The sequence below is a fragment of the Pituophis catenifer genome, unplaced genomic scaffold (assembly GCF_029215685.1).
Source record: "Pituophis catenifer annectens isolate HBS135680 unplaced genomic scaffold, rPitCat1.0.hap2 SCAF_17, whole genome shotgun sequence".
Classification (NCBI taxonomy): domain Eukaryota; kingdom Metazoa; phylum Chordata; class Lepidosauria; order Squamata; family Colubridae; genus Pituophis; species Pituophis catenifer.
The window spans coordinates 8,351,200-8,372,000 of NW_027256897.1; the positions used below are offsets into that span (position 1 = coordinate 8,351,200).

Here is a 20,801-nt window from a genome sequence, read left to right on the forward strand (position 1 = left end):
GAGAATCCGACCTCGGGGAGGCTTTCAAATTCATGAAATGCTTTGTAAATAAGTTTTTTTTTAGAAACGGGGGGAAAAAGTGCAATGCACCACTTTTCCTTGGCCACGAGATGGCAGCATTGCTCCATGGTTGGGATGGGGGGGTGCCTTGAAACCTGCGTTCCCCATTAAAAGGAGAATAAAATAAATAAAAAGTTTTAGCTGCTTAGGCATTTAAAAGATGATTGCACAGTTGTGCGAAATCATCTTCTAGCTTGTTGCAACTTGCGAATGCAAATGCCTTGAATTGCATTGAATTCAGGGGGAAGATGCACTCCATGGGAATCAAGCATGCGCAGGTAGGAGGAGCCAAAGGGGAGGAGCCAGCCTCCCAAATGGGCGGGTATAACCCCCCCCCCCACACACACAAACAATATGATTTTTTTAAAAAAAGTCGAGGAGCTCTGTCCGAAGTTCTGGCTCCGCCCACTCTCTTAGCCCCTCCCCTTCAGCTTGCATTCAACAGGGAATTCCTTTGCTAGTTGTTTCTGCCTGCAAGTTTTCTGGACAACTCAAAAGAAAAAGAAGAAAGTTCACTCCATAGGCAAGGTTTTTTTGGGGGGGGCGGGAGTGTCTCCGGGGGGGGGGGAAATAAAAAAAAATTTATTATTCATAAAATGTTCATTGCTGCATTGATCCAGCCAAGGGCATGAGCAGGATTCGAACTCGGAGCCACGTAAAGCAGGCGTCCCTTGGGAGAAGAAATAATGAAATGTCCATTCATAAAAGAGTAATAAAATTCCTTTGCTGGAGCCTAGCCTTCCCCCTGGAATAGTAGCCAGTTTAATGCACCGTGCAAAACTCAACCATGTTTCCATTGCTTAGCACAGGGGTCAGCAACCTGCGGCTCTGGAGCCGCATGCGGCTCCTTGGACCATCTGCTGTGGCTCCCTGTCAGCTGATCCCACCACCAGCTGGCCCTCCCCTTCCAGTCGCTCCTCGCCTGGCCTGAGAAGGTAAGGGCGACGGCAGGGGATGGAGAAGCGGCCAGGGCAGAGACAGAGAGATACAGAGAGAGAGGGAGAGAGAGAGACATAGAGAGATACAGAGAGAGAGAGGGATGGGGGGAGAGAGAGATATGTCAAAAGGATTTTGTGGTTCCCAGTGTTTTTTAACAACTGGTTCTCTGCCCTAATGACCAGCTGGGTAGGCATGACTAGGGGGCAGTCATGTGCCTGGTGGAAGTGAGTGACATCGGGTTGGCCACGCCCACCCAGGTTTTGTGGCTCCCGGTGTTTTCTTTTCTGTGGGAAACGGGTCCAAATGGCTCTTTTGAGTATTTAAGGTTGCAGACCCCTGGCTTAGCAAGACAGGTGTTAAGTGAGCCTGGCCCCGTTTTATGACCATTCTTTCCCCCGTCGTTAAGCGAATGGCCACTGCTGTTGAGTTACTAACACGGTTGTTATGCCACTCTGGCATCCCCCTTGACTTTGCTTGTCAGAAGGTTGCAAAAGGGAATCATGTGACACACACACACACACACAGAGAGAGAGACACACCCTGGACTCGGCAACCGTCATAAATATGAATCAGTTGCCAAGCGTTTGAATTTTGATCACGTGATCGCGGGAATGCTGCACTGGTTACAAGAGTGCAAAATAGTCAAAAATCCCTTTTAAGTGAAATTACCTATAACGACAAAGACATTCCAAGTTGATCTGAGAACCTGATTTCTCAAAACAATCCCAAAATGTGTATTTTTCAGGCCAATATAACCGTCCTGGGCGGTTTCTATTGCTCTTTGGAGCCCGCGGAGTCAAAACTCGTGCAATTTAATTTTCCATAGTCGGACAAAGACTGGTTGTTGCCTCGGAAATGGTTCGACAAATAAAGCTATTGTTGTTCCCCAAAGATTCTCCTTCTTCATGGAGCCGTACGCACACAAAGACTTTTCAGAGAAGGAACAATGCTGTATTGAGTCCTCTGCACATTTGCCTATGGCTGGTGTGCAAATTGGATGGGTGTTTCACCTATCGAATGAAACCAACAGGACAAGATTCCCCGGCATTTAGTGAAACGAAGAACGGTTGCAGGAATTGGGTATGTCTACGTTTAGAATAGAATAGAATAGAATAGAATAGAATAGAATAGAATAGGATGGGATGGGATGGGATGGGATGGGATGGGATGGGATGGGATGGGATGGAATGGAATGGAATGGAATGGAATGGAATGGAATGGAATGGAATAGAACAGAGTAAGAATGAATGGAATGGAATGGAATGGAATGGAATGGAATGGAATGGAATGGAATGGAATGGAATAGAATAGAATAGAATAGAATAGAATAGAATAGAATAGAATAGAATAGAATAGAATAGAATAGAATAGAAGAGTTGGGAGGGACCTTGGAGGTCTTCTAGTCCAGCCCCCTGCCTAGGCAGGAAACCCTACATCACTTCAGACAAATGGTTGTCCAACATCTTCTTAAAAACTCCCAGTATTGGAGCATTTACAACTTCTGGAGGCAAGTTGTTCCACTGATTAATGATTCTAACTGTCAGGAAATTCCTACTTTGTTCCAGGTTGCTTCTCTCCTTGATGAGTTTCCACCCATTGCTTCTTGTCCTGCCTTCAGGTGCTTTGGAGAATATCTTGACTCCCTCTTCTTTGGGGCAGCCCCTGAGATATTGGAAGACTGTTATCATGTCTCCCCTGGTCCTTCTCTTCATTAAACTAGACATGCCCAGTTCCTGCAACTGTTCTTCATATGTTTTAGCCTCCAGTCCCCTAATCCTCTTTCTTGCTCTTCTCTACACTCTTTCTAGAGTCTCAAAATTTTTTTAAAAGCGGAAATTTTGAGTAGTCCGGAGAACCGGCAAATGCCACTTCTGGCTGGCCCCAGAGTGGGAAGGGAATGGAGTTTTTTGCAATATCCCTTCCCCCAGGAGTGGGGAGGCAATGGGGATTTTGCAGTATCCTACCCCTGGAGTGGGGTGGGCATGGAGATTTTGCAGTTTCCTTCCCCTGCCACGCCCACCAAGCCACGCCCACAGAACCGGTAGGGGCAAAAATTTAGATTTCACCCCTGTCAGGGAGGTAAATTAATTTAATGCAGTATTTCTCTTTAAGAAAGACGCATGAACTTCAACTCCCAGAATTCTCAGCGTGCCGGCTTATGGAATTCTGGGAGTTAAAGTCCACCTGTTTTACAAGTTCCCAAGATTAAGAAACACTGGTTTAATGGCTGTCGGCCCCATCACTTTCTCAACACCTGACTGGCATCAAAACTTGGTCATCCCATAGATAGATGTCCTGCATGATAATCCATCCCTACCGAATTACAATTTCCAGCCACTGCAGCCAGAAATGGCCATATATTAAATATATTAAATATATTAAATGTCGGGTGTGGTAGATCTAATGAAGGGAGTCATGAAGAGTGATCCGCTTTGGAGAAGCCCTTTAGCCTGGCACAAAATATTCTTCCTTATGTGAGAACATCTGTCTGCTTTTCCCACCATTCTTAGGCTTGCAATGCGGTTCCTCCAGAAAAGTTCCTTTTGAAGTTGGATCCTCTTTCTTTCTTTCCTTCCTTCCTCTTTGGAGAAGTGACTCACTCTTTCCAACTCTCTCCAGTTCTTCCTCCGATATTCTGAAGCTAACCATAAAAAGGGAAGCTTTTTTAAATAAATAAATAAATAAATAAAAACGAGACGTATTTACAGCGTTCCATCTGCCACCAATAAACACTGGAACACAGTGCATGGCGAAAGGCCGAACAAAAACCAATTTTTGGGGATACACGGGCCAGATGAATATGTAACAGTAACAGAGTTGGAAGGGACCTTGGAGGTCATTTAGTCCAACCCCCTGCTCACACACTAGGGATTCGAACCGCCGAACTGCCGACTTTTCTGATCGAAGAGCTTAGCCACGAGTGTCTTAGCCACTGAGCCACCTAGTCAGGCTAGTTAAATAAATAAATAAATAAATAAATAAATAAATAAATAAATAAATAAATTTATTTATTTCTATACCGCCCTTCTCCCAAAGGACTCAGGGCAGTGTACAGCCTATTAAAAACACAAAGACAAACATCAGTTAAAAATAATTAAAATTATTACATAATTTCGGCTCAGATTTAAAACCCCAAGAATTTAAAACACCCAATTTAAAAATTAGTTAAAAGTAGAATTTTAATTTTCCGCTCTAGGGTATCCTCAGGTTACCTATGATGTTCTAATCTAGCGGAAGATGGACGGATAGATGTTTCAGTTAGGATTCTTGCCCAGAGCGTGGTCTCCAGCCATCTCGGCAAGCTGTGAATCGATCACCTGTCAAAGCGCGGTGACTGAGGATGATGGGAACTGTAGTTCGAGGGCAGAAGGCTGTAGAAAAAAAGCAATCATCTGGCCAGGAACAACCTGTGAACAAGTCCACCGTTGAAGAAGGATGCTTCAATTTGGCATCGTGTTAATAAACACACGGATACTTACTTACTTACTTACTTACTTACTTACTTATTTATTTATTTATTTATTTATTTATTTATTTATTTATTTATTTATTTATTTTTATATGCCGCCCTTCTCCAGAGACTCAGGGCGGCTTACAATGCGTTAAGCAATAGCCTTCATTCTTTTGTATATTTTATACAAAGTCAGCTTATTGCCCCCACAAACCGGGTCCTCATTTTACCCACCTTAGAAAGGATGGAAGGCTGAGTCGACCTTGACTTTTGTGCTCATGTGTAAAAACACATCAGCCTGGGGTAGGACTGCCTTCCTTGAGGCTCGTTTTCAGAAAGGGGTGGGGCGGGTGAAAGAAATCTCCACCTGCAAGGGGCAGTCTACCCCAGTATCCAAGGAAGGAGCCAATTTGGAGAGGGGTGGATGGGTGGGCAAGCTGGCTTCACTAGAGAAGTTGCATGCAACTCAGGCACCAACTGTGGGGTTCTTGATGTGCGTAGGATAACATCCAGAATTAAAGAATAACAGAGTTGGAAGAAGGGACCTTGGAGGTCATCTAGTCCAACCCCCTGCTCAAGCAGGAAATGCTATACCATCTCAGATAAATGGTTGTCCAATCTCTTTTTGAAAAACCTCCAGTGATGGAGAGCATCCACAACTTCTGGAGGGAAGCCATTCCATTAATTAATTGTCCTCCCTGTCTGGAAGTTTCTCCTTAGTTCTAGGCTGATTCTCTCCTTGGTTACTTTCCATCCGTTGCTTCTTTGTCCTGCCTTCTGACGCTTTGGAGCACACCAATTAATCAAACTAGAGCTGGAAGGGATCTTGGAGGTCATCCACTCCAACCCCCTGCCCAAGCAGAAGACCCTGTACCATTTCAGACCTGTGGTTGTCCTGTTTCTTCTTGAAAACTTCCAGTGATGGAGCACCCACAATTTCTGAAGCCAAGCCGTTCCATGGGTTAATTGATTATTAATTGATAATTGGTTATAGGATAATAACAGAATTGGAAGGGACCTTGGAGGTCTTCTAGTCCAAGGGATCTGCAACCTTCAACACTCAAAAGAGCCACTTGGACCTGTTTCCCCACGGAAAAGAAAACACCGGGAGCCACAAAACCTGTCCCGTACCTGACTATTTCTTGAGCGGCCACAAAACTAGCATCTGTAGTTGAATTAAACGTTCTGTTTTCTTCCGAAACTTTTCTTTTCTTGGATTTATCCACGGTTGGCCTACCGGGGGTTGAAAAGCTCAATAAATCACAAGCGGATGGGTGTCACACATTGGTGGTTGTGACGGGTATGGAACCGCAGCAGAGCCACATACGGCTCCAGAGCCCCAGGTTGCCGACTCCCTATTCTAGTCTAACAGGGAAGCCTATTTTCAGACAAACGGCTGTGCAATGTCTTCCCAGTGATGGAGCACCCACAACTTCTGAAGCCAAGTGATGAATTGCTCCTTACTTCCATGGGTAGCTCGTTCCCCATCCCAGCTAAACCAGCTTTACGCGCGAGCCAACCCGCTTTGCAAACGGAGCGGGCGGAGTCGAAGCATCGCCGGTCCTCCTCCCCGGAGTTGCTTCTGCGTGGCCTGCAGCCTCTGGAAGCGCAGGGCGGAGCGCAGGGCGGGGGAAGAGAAGAGGGAGGGGGGGGCTCGGCCCGACCCCTCCCAGTCCAGCCCATCCCATCCCAGCTCAACCCCAGCCGGATCTTTCTCCCTTTCTCTGCCGTCTCCACCGCCTGGGATTCTCGCAGAGCCGCTCTTGGATTCATCCACTGCCCAGCTAGGTAGGATCCCAGGAGGAAAAAAAAAAAAAAACTGGGGAGACCCAGTGGGGAAGTTGGGGGGGAGAGGCGCCCCCCCACTTTCCGATGGGGCGCTGCGCTTTGGCTGCGGCTGGGCTCCTTCTCCGAGCCCGCAAAGCTTGGGAGCCGCGGCTGTAGCCCCACCAAGGAGGAGAGGAAGCGGGGGCGGGGTGGGGTGGAGGAGGGGAGCGAGATGGAGAGATTTTGGGGAGGGGGGGTTGGGGAGAGGCCGAAGATGTGTGGCATTGGGGGGAGGCGCGCGAGGGAGGGGGAGATCCGGGAGGCGCCGGGTAGCCTGGAAAGAAAGAAAGAAAGAAAGAAAGAAAGAAAGAAAGAAAGAAAGAAAGAAAGAAAGAAAGAAAGAAAGAAAGAAAGAAAGAAAGAAAGAAAGAAAAGAAAAGCCGGCGTGTAGGTGGGATCCTTTGCTAAAGGAGCGCTCCGGTGCCTGTCCGGTTTTGAGAGCCCAATCCGGTATTGGAGGCTGGAAAGTTGGGGGGTGTCGGTGGAACCCAGCACTAGTTTGACTGAGGAGGAGAGGAGTTCCTTCTTTCCCTCTTTCTTTCCTTCCTTCCTTTCTTCCCTCTTCTCCTTCCTTCTTTCCTCCTTCCCTCCCCCCTCCTTGTCCTCCTTTCTCCCTCCCTCCCTCTCTTTCCTTCTTTCCTTCTTTCCTTCCATCCTTCTCCTCCTTTTCCTCCTTCCCTCCCTCCCTCCTCCCTGTCCTCCCTCCCTCTCTTTCCTTCTTTCCTCCCTCCCTTCCCTTCCCTTCCCTTCCCTTCCCTTCCTTCCTTCCTTCCTTCCTTCCTTCCTTCCTTCCCTCCCTCCCTCCCTCCCTCCCTCCCATGGCATTTTCCCCAAAGTTTGGAATTTTAAAAAAGGGGAAGGGACGAATGCAGACTCTAAATAAACCACAAGAGTTCCCACCCCCAAGCTGAAAAGTCAGAGATGCTCACCTTCCAATTCAGGACAATTTCACCAACTAGGCTAGGACCAATAGCCAAGATTAGATTATTATTATTATTTAATTCTTCCAAAAGGTCAGGGCTGAAATATGTAAGTGACCTCAAAAGTTTCCAGCTTCAAGAGAGAGAGAATTTAAAAAAAAAAAAAAAACCTTTGTCTTTAATTTAAATAATAATAATAAGACTCATCCAATCCTGAATTTGGATGGTAGAATTGCAACACCTAAGGAACACCTGAATGTTTCAAAGAGGGGTGTTTGTTTGTTTGTTTTTAAATAGTAGTCAAAACCTGTTGTGAAATCTTTGCACAAGTTTTCCTAAAGCCCTTTGCGCAGTTTCGCTGCCTGGAGTGAAATTTTGTCAATCCAGGGGAGAAAAAAAACCTTAGTTTTTTATAACAGCCAGAGGGGATTTATTGGTGTGTGACTGAATGACAAATTGCATCTAGATGAAAGGTTGCCACCTTTCCTCTTAAGTCCTGCTCCTGTGCTTTCTGCACCAACACTAAGCAAATGATGTCAGGTTGCAAATATTCAGCGGAAGGGGCTTCGGTAGAATTAACTGGATTCTGAAGGATGCAAAGGTTATATTGGGGACTTGTGATGATAGGGCTGAATTTAGTTCTCTTATCTCTCTTATCACAGCGTATACAACACATAGTAGCTACTATGTTGCTTGCCAAAAAAAGAAAAGTAAATCTATGTGCATTTTGCAACTGACTAACAAGTAGTTATTCTGCACAGTAAACCTAACCTTTATATCCTGCTCCCGCCCACTTAATTATTTTTATTAATAACTCAGGGCCGCGCGCATACCTAGTATTTTCAAGGAAGTGATCGTAGATAATATTCCTTCCTCCTATTTTCTCCCACAACAAGCAACATTGTGAGGAAGGTTGGGCTGAGAGAGAGATGGACTGGGTCAAGGTCACCCAGCTGGCTTTCATGCCTAAGGTGGGACTAGAACTCACCGTCTCCTGGTAATTGGCCTAAAGTCATCTAGATGGCTTTCGTGCCTAAGGCGGGACTAGAACTCACCGTCTCCTGGTGATTGGCCTAAAGTCATCTAGATGGCTTTCGTGCCTAAGGCGGGACTAGAACTCACCGTCTCCTGGTGATTGGCCTAAAGTCATCTAGATGGCTTTCATGCCTAATAGGGAACTAGAACTCCCAGTCTCCTGGTAATTGGCCCAAAATCATCTAGCTGGCATTCATGCCTAAAGTGGGACTAGAACTCACCGTCTCCTGGTAATTGGTGCAAAGTCACCCAGCTGGCATTCATGCCTAAGGCGGGACTAGAATTCCCAGTCTCCTGGTGATTGGCCCAAAGTCACCCAGCTGGCATTCATGCCTAAGGCGGGACTAGAACTCCCAGTCTCCTGGTGATTGGCCCAAAGTCACCCAGCTGGCATCGATGCCTACGTCTGCACTAGAACTCACAGCTACCTAGTTTCTAGCCCAGTGCCTTCAACTACCAGACTCATCTGCCTCTTTTTTGGTCTTTTGAATTATTTTACAAAGATTCGGACATGAGAATATTTTAGAAAAGCCCATTGCCTTTAAAAAAAAAAAAAACTGAATATTTTCCTTCGGGTGGTTCTGAATGAATGACTGAATGTTTTAGGAACATCGTCATGACACCACGTCAGCCCAGGAGCTGATATCTTTCGGGGCTTTCTGTATATTAATCCGTCGCATTCCCCGGGCTCTAGACGAGATTCTTTTTATAGCATGATTTGATGATTGGGTTTCTGGCAAGACAAATAAGAGTTAGAGTTGCAGCCCTAAAACGGGCCCAGTGCGAACCAGGGAGCTGTCGTTGCTCATTGCTTCAACTTTTTTTTTTAACAATTGCAGATTGGCTTACTGAATTAACCCCATTCTCCCGGTTAGCCCAACACATCGGAGCACCTTAAACAAAAAAAAACGTCAAATCGGTCTTAGCAGGCAACTAAAATCAGGGTCTTGTGAAAAGCCCTTTGGGTATTGTGCTAGCTTTGGGTCCAGGGGTGAAATCCAAAAATTTTTCCCTACCGGTTCTGTGGGCGTGGCTTGGTGGACGTGGCAGGGGAAGGATATTGCAAAATCTTCATCCCCACCCCACTCCAGGGGAAGGATGCTGCAAAATCCCCATTCCCTCCCTTCCTGGGGGAAGGATACTGCAAAATCCCCATTCCCACCGCACTCCAGGGGAAGGTTACTGCAAAATCTCCATTCCCTCCCCTCCTGGGAGAAGGATATTGCAAAATCTCCATTCCCACCCCACTCCAGGGGAAGGATACTGCAAAATCCCCATTCCCTCCCCTCCTGGGGGAAGGATATTGCCAAATCTCCATTCCCACCCCACTCCAGGGGAAGGATACTGCAAAATCTCCATTCCCACGCCACTCCAGGGGAAGGATACTGCAAAATCTCCATCCCCACCCCACTCCAGGGGAAGGTTACTGCAAAATCCCCATTCCCTCCCCTCCTGGGAGAAGGATATTGCAAAATCTCCATTCCCACCCCACTCCAGGGGAAGGATACTGCAAAATCTCCATCCCCACCCCACTCCAGGGGAAGGATACTGCAAAATCTCCATTCCCACCCTACTCTGGGGCCAGCCAGAGGTGGCATTTGGCGGTTCTCCGAACTACTCAAAATTTCCGCTATGGGTTCTCCAGAACCTGTTAGAACCTGCTGGATTTCACCCCTGTTTGGGTCTAATGCGCACAAGTGTCTTGTGTGAACATAGCTTCGGGAGCTGAAGTGAGTTGAACTAGCTGTAACAGACCAGAGAGAGAAAGAGGGAAGGGAGGACCGCTCCAGGGTGAGTCATGCAGCTGTTTGGGCAGAGCAGATGCATAACCATGTCGATAGTCAATAATCCCCCATCTCGGATCGACAGATTCACACGCCCAGCCCTGCCTCTTCTTTGTGTACCAGGAAAACATGACTATATGTTTTGAAACAGAAATCCCGATTACCCAAGAAGGCACGTTAGACAGTTTATATATGAAGGAGTATGCAAGATACAAGAGAAGAGAATGATTATAGCTCAGGGTTGAATTGTGAGGTCCTTGGTGGCTCTCTGATCTGGTTGGTTTCCTTGCAGATGTTTCATGACCCAACTAGGTAGCATCATCAGTGCTAGAAGGGAGTGGGGTTTGTAGAGAGGAGGAGGAGGGCGAGGGGGAGGAGGAAGTGGGGGAGGAGGAAGGGGAGGAGGAGGAGGAGGAAGAGAATGATGGGATCCTTGATGCTTTCAAGCTTGGTGGTTTTCTTGCAGACGTTTCATGACCCAACTAGATAACATTATCAGTGCTAGAAGGGAGTGGGGTTTGTGGAGTGGGGGAGAAAGAGGAAGGAGGAAAAGGATGGTGGGTCCTTGGTGCTCTCCGAGCTTGGCGGTTTTCTTGCAGACGTTTCGTGACCCAACTAGGTAGTATCATCAGTGCTAGAAGGGTACGGGGTTTGTAGAGAGGAGGGAGAGGGGGAGGAGGGAGAGGAGGAGGAGCCTGGATAGCTCAGCAGACTATTGCATTGTATTTTAATCCAGCTGTCTGCAATTAGTAAGTTCGAATCTTGCCAGGCTCAAGGTTGACTCAGCCTTCCATCCTTTCTAAGGTAGGTAAATTGAGGACCCAGTTTGTGGGGGCAATAAGCTGACTTTGTATAAAATATACAAAAGTATGAAGGCTATTGCTTAACGCATTGTCAGCCGCCCTGAGTCTCCGGAGAAGGGCGGCATATAAATCAAATTTAAAAAAAATAAATAAATGGTGAGATCCTTGATGCTCTCAAGCTTGGTGGTTTTCTTGCAGACATTTCATTACCAAACTATTTATTTATTTATTTATTTATTTATTTATTTATTTATTTATTTATTTATTTATTTATTTATTTAGTCCCATTTCTATCCCGCCCAACTCCCAAGGGACTGTAGATAACATCATCAGCGCTCATTTAGATTGTCCGCCTGCGATGATGAAGACACAAGCAGACAATTTAAAGAAAGGGGAAATCAATGCTTTTCGAAAAGCAGAACGAGAATTCTCTTTACCCCCCCCCCCGCCCCCGGTGGTTTTCCACACAGAAAGGAAGCGGAATTCATAGAATCCTATTAGAACTCCAAATTTACCGAGGGCAAACTGGTTTCAATTGGAAAAAACTGGAAACGCGTCTAAATCCGAGCCCTCCTTCCCTGCCCGCGGGCCCATTCGTTCCTGGCTGCTCTCCAAAGAAGCAGCTGTGAATTTTCTTCGGTTTAAATCCCAAGAGGAAGGAAAAAGGCAGCGTGAATCATAGTGTGCTTGGCAGCACACGCCCATTGAATGGCTTGTGATTTTTCAATATTTGCTCTATTAAGCGGAGAAATCAGACGGCACAAGTCCAATAATCAACCAAGTCCTCTCTGGAATTCGTTAGACAATTTGGACCTCTTCACTTTTCCCAAATTGAGTTTTCCACTTGCATCCCAACCTGAGAGCATGGGAAAAAAAAACCCTATCCCATTGGAGTATATTAGAATAACAGAGTTGGAAGGGACCTTGGAGGTCGTCTAGTCCAACCCCCTGCTTAGGCAGGAAACCCTACACCACTTCAGACAAATGGTTATCCAACCTCTTCTTAAAAACTTCCAGTGTTGCAGCGTTTACAACTTCTGGAGGCCAGTTGTTCCACTGGTTAATTGTTCTAACTGTCAGGAAATTTCACCTTAGTTCTAAATTTTTTTTATTTTTTTTTAATTTGATTTATATGCCGCCCTTCTCCGGAGACTCAGGGCGGCTTACAATGCGTTAAGCAATAGCCTTCATCCTTTTGTATATTTATACAAAGTCAGCTTATTGCCCCCACAAACTGGGTCCTCATTTCACCTACCTTAGAAAGGATGGAAGGCTGAGTCAACCTTGAGCCTTGGAGAGATTCGAACCAGCAGTAAATTGCAGGCAGCTGTGTTAATAAGTTAAATTGCTTCTCTCCTTGATGAGTTTCCACCCATTGCTTCTTGTCCTACCTTCAGGTGCTTTGGAGAATAGCTTGACTCCCTCTTCTTTGGGGCAGCCCCTCAAATATTGGAAGATGCTATTATGTCACCTCCTAGTCCTTCTCTTTTTTTAGAGCTAGACATACCCAGTTCATCTTTTGTTTTAGCCTCCAGTTCCTTAATCATCTTAGTTGCTCTTCCCTGCACTTTTTCTAGAGTCTCAACATCTTTGTATGTGTGATACAAATTTTGTATCTGTAAACAGTCCAAAATCCTGGCAGCTTCCATCTACACAGCACTCTTGACAAAGGTGCTGAGAATTGAGGGTATAAACTTTGGTGAGAAGTTTGGGCTCAATTGTGGTCATAAATCGAGGACTGCCTGTATGTAGGGATGGTGAATTGCTTTGGATGTGCTTGGCAGATCTGGTTTGTCTCATAGAGACTTTTTTTTTCACTCCAGGATCAAGAAGTGGCTTCTGGAATGTGGATTTTAGCTGAGAAGCTGCATTCTCCCAGTCCGGGGCTTAATTCCTGGCTGACGTTTGTTCAGGGCAGGACACTGAACTTTCACAGCGGCAGTGTCTGCCCCACGTGGCAAGCTGTGGCTCAAATACCCAGCTGGCTTTGCTTCCCTGGAAAAGCCGAATGGTGAAGCAGGGAAGGGGGGGGGAGGTGGCTGCGGCTGTAAATTCCAGGGGAGGAAAAGCAGGAGAACACAGAAAGGGAAGGATGAATGCATCCGTAGGGGTGGGAGGAAGGAGGTTCTGTGAGCCCAAGGGTAACGGCTAAAGGAGAATATTTGCAGCTCAGGGTTGAAACGAGGGATCCCTGGTGCTCTCTGAGCTTGGTGGTTTTTTTTGCAGATGTTTCATGACCCTAATTAGGTAATATCATCAGTGCTAGAAGGGGGTGGGGGTCACAGGGAGGAGGAGGAGGAGGAGGAGGAGGAGGAGGAGGAGGAGGAGGAGGAGGAGGAAGACTGTAGGGTCCTTGGTGCTTTCTGAGCTTGGTTGCTTTTTTGCAGGTGTTTTATTACCCAAACCAGAAAGAGAAAAATAGATAGATAGATAGATAGATAGATAGATAGATAGATAGATGATAGATAGATAGATAGATAGATAGATAGATAGATAGATGATAGATAGATAGATAGATAGATAGATAGATAGATAGATAGGAAGAGAGAGAGAGAAAGAAAGAAAGAAAGAAAGAAAGAAAGAAAGAAAGAAAGAAAGAAAGAAAGAAAGATAGATTGAGAGGTGAGTGAGAGAGAGGGAAAGGGAAAGAGAAAGGGATAGAAATAGAAAGATAGAAAGATGGATAATAGAGATGAAAGAGAGAGAGGTTGAGAGATGAGTGAAAGAGAGAGAAAGAGGGTTAGAAATAGAAAGATAATAGAGATGAAAGAGAGATTGAGAGATGAGGAGAGAAAGACAGAAAGAAAGGGAAAGAGAATGATGGATGGATGATGGATGGATGCATAGATAGAAAGACAGACAGACAGACAGACAGATAGACAGACACATAGATAGATAGATAGAGGCAGAGATGAAAAATAGAGAGAGATTGAGAGACGGGCAGAAAAAGAAACAGAGAAAAAAAGCATTTTGTGGAAAGAGAAAGCTGCAATAACCTCACAGAAAAATTGCAGTATTTTTTAGGCTTTTTTCTTTCTGGCCCAGCCGAAGCAGCTGACAGGATGAAACTGCTGATGGGGAGTTTGACTGGCAAACTTTTTTTTCTTCCCTTCTGCCAGTATGACCGACACGGGCATTTTGCCCAAAGCTGGTAAAAATAGCTCCAGACTTCATTAGTACCAGCAATGTGAATGGGCTTTTTGATTTAAAGCTGTGTTTACTGTCAATTTTATTCCCTCCCCCTGCCAGATGTTATGGAAAGTGTGTTTTTTTCCTCTCTTTTTTTGTTTTCACCGCCTCTTCTTTCCAGATCATGTGTTCCAAAGTGGGGGAGGGAGAGAAAAATCTCTCTCTCTCTCTCTCTCTTATTTTTTTTTTTGTTTTTAAATGAAGACAACTGCAAAGTTTTGTGTTATTGTTGTTTTTGTGCCTTGAAATGCAGCCATTCTAAACCCTATTTAAAATGTTTCCTAGGGAGAGAGTGTTTATAAAAAAAAAAATACTTATGGGGATGACATGTGTGAAAGACGCCAAGGTAGGAAGTCAAGATCTGATTTTTTTCAATCCATTGCTTGGAATGTTTAACCTGCCTTTTTCTCTCTCTGGATGCCATGAACCGATCCAACTTTGCTAACCATGGATATCTTCTTCCCACCTTCTCTTCCCTGCGTCCTTTGCCCCCCTTCTCCTCTCTTATATATTTCTCCTCCGGGGATCATCTAAGTCCCAGTTTCTTTTTCCACAACCTGCCTCCTTTGCATGAATTGAGGGATCTTCCTTGGGAAGAGGGTGGGAAATTTTTAGGGGGGGGAAACCCCCCAAAGAGGATGGATGTCAGAGAACAGGACCCCTTCTCCTCTCTCTTTCTCAATTGATGTTGACATGTCTTCAGATCTCAATGTATTGATTGATTCCTCTGCCTGCCAGCAGCTCTTTGTGGTCATATGGGATAGTGAGATCCATAAATTCTACCCTGCCTAAAGAAAACGCAACTGTGGAGTTGTTTTATTGGTCAAATATACTTACTGGTACAGTATAGGTGGTACCTTGCTCAATAGTAGTAACTGTGAGAGGGATCTTGGAGTCCTAGTGGACAACCATTTAGATATGAGCCAGCCGTGTGCAGCAGCTGCCAAAAAAGCCAACACAATTTTAGGCTGTGGAGCGGAGGTGGTGCAGTAGTTAGGGTGCAGTACTGCAGCTACTTCAGCTGACTGCTAGTTCAGCAGATCAGCCGATCAAATCTCACCGGCTCAAGGTTGACTCAGCCTTCCCTCCTTCCGAGGGTGGGTAAAAGGAGGACCCAGATTGTTAGGGGGCAATTATGCTATTTAGTATACTGTCTTTGGTGTAAGCCGCCCAGAGTCCTTGGAGAGTGGGCGGCATAGAAATATGAAAATAAATAAATAAATAAATAAATAAATAAATAAATAAATAAATAAATAAATAAATAAATAAATAATAAATAAGTAGGCTGCATAAACAGAGGGATAGAATCAAGATCACGCGAAGTGTTAATACCGCTTTATAAGGCCTTGGTAAGGCCACACTTGGAATCTTGCATCCAGTTTTGGTCGCCACGATGTAAAAAGGATGTGGAGACTCTAGAAAAAATGCAGAGTAGAGCAAGAAAGATGATTAGGGGGCTGGAGGCTAAAACATATGAAGAACGGTTGCAGGAACTGGGTATGTCTCGTTTAATGAAAAGGAGGACTAGGGGAGACACGATAGCAGTCTTCCAATATCTCAGGGGCTGCCACAAAGAAGAGGGAGTCAAATTATTCTCCAAAGCACCTGAGGGCAGGACAAGAAGCAATGGATGGAAGCTAATCAAGGAGAGAAGCAACTTAGAATTAAGGAGAAATTTCCTGATGGTTAGAACAATTAACCAGTGGAACAACTTGCCACCAGAAGTTGTGAATGCTCCAACACTGGAAGCTTTTAAGAAGATGTTGGATAACCATTTGTCTGAAGTGGTGTAGGGTTTCCTGGGGGAAAGCAGGGTTGGACTAGAAGACCTCCAAGGTCCCTTCCAACTATGTTGTTCTATTTCTAGTCTATTCTAAATGCTTAGTGGAGCTCATCCAGTGGATCCATGGCTCCTGGAGAACCTGGAACCCAATCTTGGTCTCCTCTCTCCTGTTCTTCCCCCCTAAGACAGGCGGAGGTTGGACACAACGAATGGATACCCTGACTCTCCTTTTATCGTAGGGCCACACCTGGAATACAGCATTCAGTTTTGGTCACCACAACAACTGTTGACTTCTTGGTGGACTACCTCTTCCTGTTGGATCTGACAGCCTCAGAAACTGAGAGCTTCACACACCAAGAAGGGTAATGATGTATGAGTTGCCTTGAAGGGCAGCAAACAAATCTAATAATTAAATAAATTCCCAAATCAAGTGGACCAGGGATCCCCACTGGATCTCCAAATTGAACCAAATGCGGTGTAGATGTTCTCTAGATGTTCCTTCAAACTAAGCTGAGGATGAGTCGTGGACAATTTTGAAGTGGAAATGACCCGTCTCTTCTGAAAAATAGGAGATAAGGCTGGATGGGAAAATCTGAAGGTAAGAATGGCCTTTTCTTGCCCTGTTTCTCAAAGTGGACAACCAAGAAAGAGAAGATCTAGGCGATGGTGTCTATGGAGAGTCTCAGTCATCCAGGTCACGGTTGTCCCAAAGGTGCTTTTTCAAAAGGCAGGTGGACTTCGTTTTTGCTTGAAGACATTTCGCATCTCATTCAAGAAGTTTCTGATAGAATTGAAGAAGTTTCTGTTCTGACGTAGGCTTCCCAAGAGCATAAAACAGACTCCTTGTCCTGATAAAACCCCCTTTTTGTTAAGTTACTGTGAATTCCTCTCATTCAAATCCAGCAATGTCCTTCAAGGGAGAATTTACACTCACAGACCTTATCTGGCTTGGAGAGCTGCCAGGCCAATATCTTCAAAACTTGGCAAGAAGTCTCGGAGAGTCACGAACCAATTAAGCGAACTAATTGTCTCCTGCAAACTCCCCTCCCCTTTCGCTCCTCTTTTATTCCCTATAAGAGAGGTCATTCACCGTCCACCTGTGGCTTTACTCCTGAGTCGACCCTTGTTCCTTAGCTGTTCCCTTCTCCTGCCAGCTCTGCGTATGTGCACACTGGGAACAGGATCCAGCTGTCCTTCTGCCCCACTGATGTCCGACTCCAAAGGCAGCTGACAACTGTCAGACGGCCCTGGCTCCCTCTCTGCCTCTGACGCAGAGCCCTCCTCAGAGCCTTCCCCAGACTCCAGGACTGGCCCATGTTCCTCCCCAACCTCCTCGCTGTCTGAATCTGCCACCGGCTCCGCTGGCCGCTAGCGGGCCACGACAGTTTCAGGATATCCAGGCGATGGTCAACTCTGGTCACAGTGCCTGCTCTTCCCAATATTTCCGCCACTTTCTGTGGAAGTTCGAACCTTCTCGTGACGAGGATCTCTCATTCTTGATAGTTTCAAAACCAGCCATGTGGTTCTCACCACATCCTCTGGCAGATAACTCCGGCAGTGTACGAGGTCGAAACTCTACACTTCCTGATCTATTTTATTTCTCTGTTTTTCAAAACGCTTCCCTTTGCCGTCTGATCTTTCCACCGACAGAAAAAAACCATTTTAAACTCGGGAGTGGCTGATGGATCTCTGGCTTCCTCCACACGGCGCAGGAGGTTGGGAAGCTTCAGCTGAGTCTCCGTAGCTGTCTTCCATCCCATCCTTTGAAGGAGATCCTGCTGGGGTCCCTTCACCATCAGCGTTATAGCCTTCTTCTGCAGCTCTTGGGTGAGGCTTCTCACAGCTGATTTCGCAACATACGAGCTATTAAAAGCATTGGGGAAGACTCAAAAGCGTTCCTTGTTATCTGTTTGCAACAGCCCTTATAGTAAGACCTGCCAGTCCTCAACATACATTTAGTGACGGTTCAAAGTTACAATGGCACTGGGGAGGGGGGGGGAAAGGGGAACTTAGGGCCATTTTTCACACTTAACGACCGTAGCGTCCCTGCGGTCAGACAAGCAAAATTCAGCCGCTTGGCAACTGGCTCATCTTTACGACAGCCGCAGTGTCCCACAATCCCCTTTTTTGTGACCAGCAAATTCAACGGGGGAAGCCAGATTCGCTTAACAACCGTGTCACTGACTTACCGCCGCCGGCAATTCACTTAACGACAGTGGCAAGAAAGGCTGTAAAATGGGCACAACTCGCTTAGCTAATGTCTCAGGAACAGAAATTTGGGGGCTCAATGGTGGCCTTAAGTCGAGGACTACCTATATTGGATCCTAACATCCCTAAATCCTGTGGCCTCTTGAGGGTTGCAAGCTAGCCTCTGGAGACCAACGTTTTACCTAGCCCAGATTAAAATAATGCATGAGTACCAAAACAATAAATAAATACATGATTAAATATAATTATATCCAAAGATAATCAACTTCAAATTAATTGGTCTAGTCATTCGTTTTGCAAATGCACCCACAAGTTACTAGTCCACAGTGTTTCTTCTATCCTGCTTGGTCAAACACACATGGTACCTTAGCAATTTATACCGGCTTTTTAGCGGTAGCATCAAAAGACATTTATTTGCCATTCATGAACCATGCAAGCTTAGATTTCACCATTTCCTGACTGGAAAAGTCTTATTCAACCAAGTTCAGAGAGCATCAAGGACTCCTTGATGGTGGTGTAGGGTTTCCTGCCTAAGCAGGGGGTTGGACTAGAAGACCTCCAAGGACCCTTCCAACTCTTCTATTCTATTCTATTCTATTCTATTCTATTCTATTCTATTCTATTCTATTCTATTCTACTCTACTCTACTCTACTCTACTCTACTCTACTCTACTCTACTCTATTCCTCAGGTCATGTCCACACAGACACAGAGTCATAGAGGTTGGGTTCAAGCAGGATAGCAGAAAGCAGGATTCCGTCCCACAAGCAGGATAGAAGAAGCACTGTGGACTAGTAACTTGTGAGTGCGACTGCAAAACCGATCAGCTGAATGAAAGGTACCTAGCAGATGCATTGACACGGCATGCTAGATTTAGTTAGCGTGGGGCCTGATGTGTGAATTTTGTGTGAATTTAGACCCACTGGAGTAGTTTATAATCCGAGGGCGTTGTGCAAATCCAGAAAAAAATTGACCGATTAATCCCATAATCTAGTTAGGCAAACCCTCACCAAACAGGAAAAATTAGATTTAAAAAAATGTGATTCCTTCAGTTGTGTCCTTTCATCATCCCCAATGAAAACAGTGACAATAATGAAGAGCAAACTTTTGTCTTCATCAAATATTTACTCCTTTCCAATTGTGCCCACTAAATCTTGAGGACTGGTAGTTTTCTCCTGTGTTGGCCGGATGCAGAGTTAAGATTGGCCTTCTAACTTGCACAAGGTCAGGCTGCCAAAGCCTTCGTGGGGGAAAGAACTATTTCAAAGCCATTAAGAGATCCAAGGCTGGCAACTATTTAAAGTTACAGACAAAGCCAAAGTGATTTGGGGAGGGACAGGCTGGCTCTTAACGCCCAAGAATTACACTGTGAGAAGGAAGGTATGGCATAGAAGGAGGCAGAGAGAAAGGAAAATTATATATAGAGAAAAATCTTCTGAGACTTAGAAGAATAGAATAGTTTATTTGGCCAACTGCGTAGTTACACGCACAAGGAGTTTGTCTCCGGGACAGAAGCATTCTGTGTACTTGCAAAACAACATAGAAAATAAAAACAGCTATTATGAACTAGGAGGTATCGGGGATTATACACAGGCAGCTGGACAAGTTTTTGTGCTAAAATTAGTAATTGTATAGGAGAGTTTCTTGATAGCTAAGAGATAGGAGGAGGCGGCGGAGGAGAAATATGGGAGGAGGAGGAGAACAAGGAGAAGAGGAGGAAGGAAGAAGAAGGAAGAAGGAGGAAGAAGAAGAAGAAGAAGAAGAAGAAGAAGAAGAAGAAGAAGAAGAAGAAGAAGAAGAAGAAGAAGAAGAAGAAGAAGAAGAAGAAGAAACAGAAACAACTACTTACAGAGTTGGAGTGGCATTTTTTTTTTTTAATTTGATTTATATGCTGCCCTTCTCCGGAGACTCAGGGCGGCTGACAATGCGTTAAGCAATAGCCTTCATCCATCTGTATATTTATACAAAGTCAGCTTATTGCCCCCACAATCTGGGTCCTCATTTTACCTACCTTTGAAAGGATGGAAGGCTGAGTCAACCTTGAGCCTGGTGAGATTTGAACTTGCAGTAATTGCAAGCAGCAGATGTTAATAACAGTGCTTTAGTCCACTGTACTACAGGCTCTTATAGAGGGTTTGCATGGAGGAGGAAGAGGAGGTGAGGAAGAGGAATGAAGGAAGAGGAAGAGGAGGAGCTTCCTCTTGATCTGGAAGTCTGGAAGGAGACACCCATCTATCTACTTAGCTTTTTCCATTCACTTTTCCATTTTATCTCCTGCTTTATGACCTGGTCTTAATCACAATGTCAGGTGGTTAAGAAAAGGAAGAGGGTGAAGGACAAGGAGAAGGAGATAATTCTCTTCCGGCCCTTCCTATTTTGCAAGGATGAGCTTGCAATACTTTTTGGATGAGATGCCCTCTTTAATGGATTGTTTGATCCATCAAAGATCCACAAGGGGTTGATAGGAAGACAATCCCCGCTCTTATAGGAAGGGAGAACCTAAGTAGACACCCAAACACAGTTCAACTCCTACAAGAGGTTGAAGGCAACGAGACACGGAAGTTATCCCCCACCCCACCGGAATCTGATCGAAAGGAAGGAAACTAGCAATCCCTGAAGACTACTACGGCCAACCTCTTGGTGATTCAAAGGGCTGTTTCCTCGCAGCCCTTCCGCAGTTTGTCTATCACGGCGACGAAAAGGCCCTTTTCTGCTCCCCATCAAACTTCCTCGTTGCTGAAAAATCACTTCTCAAACTTCTTCACGAAAAGCCAGGCCAATTCTTGGGCTCTAACCACAACAG

General features: G+C 45.3%; 1 protein-coding gene across 1 annotated transcript in view; it reads left to right on the forward strand.

Moving 5' to 3' along the window:
• The first annotated feature begins 6,143 nt into the window (after positions 1-6,143).
• Positions 6,144-20,801, forward strand: part of GSN (gelsolin) — a 47,556-nt gene continuing 32,898 nt past the window's right edge. The window contains exon 1 of the mRNA XM_070955774.1: positions 6,144-6,238. The gene's annotated coding sequence lies outside the window, so the exon portion shown is untranslated. The remainder of the gene's footprint in view (positions 6,239-20,801) is intronic.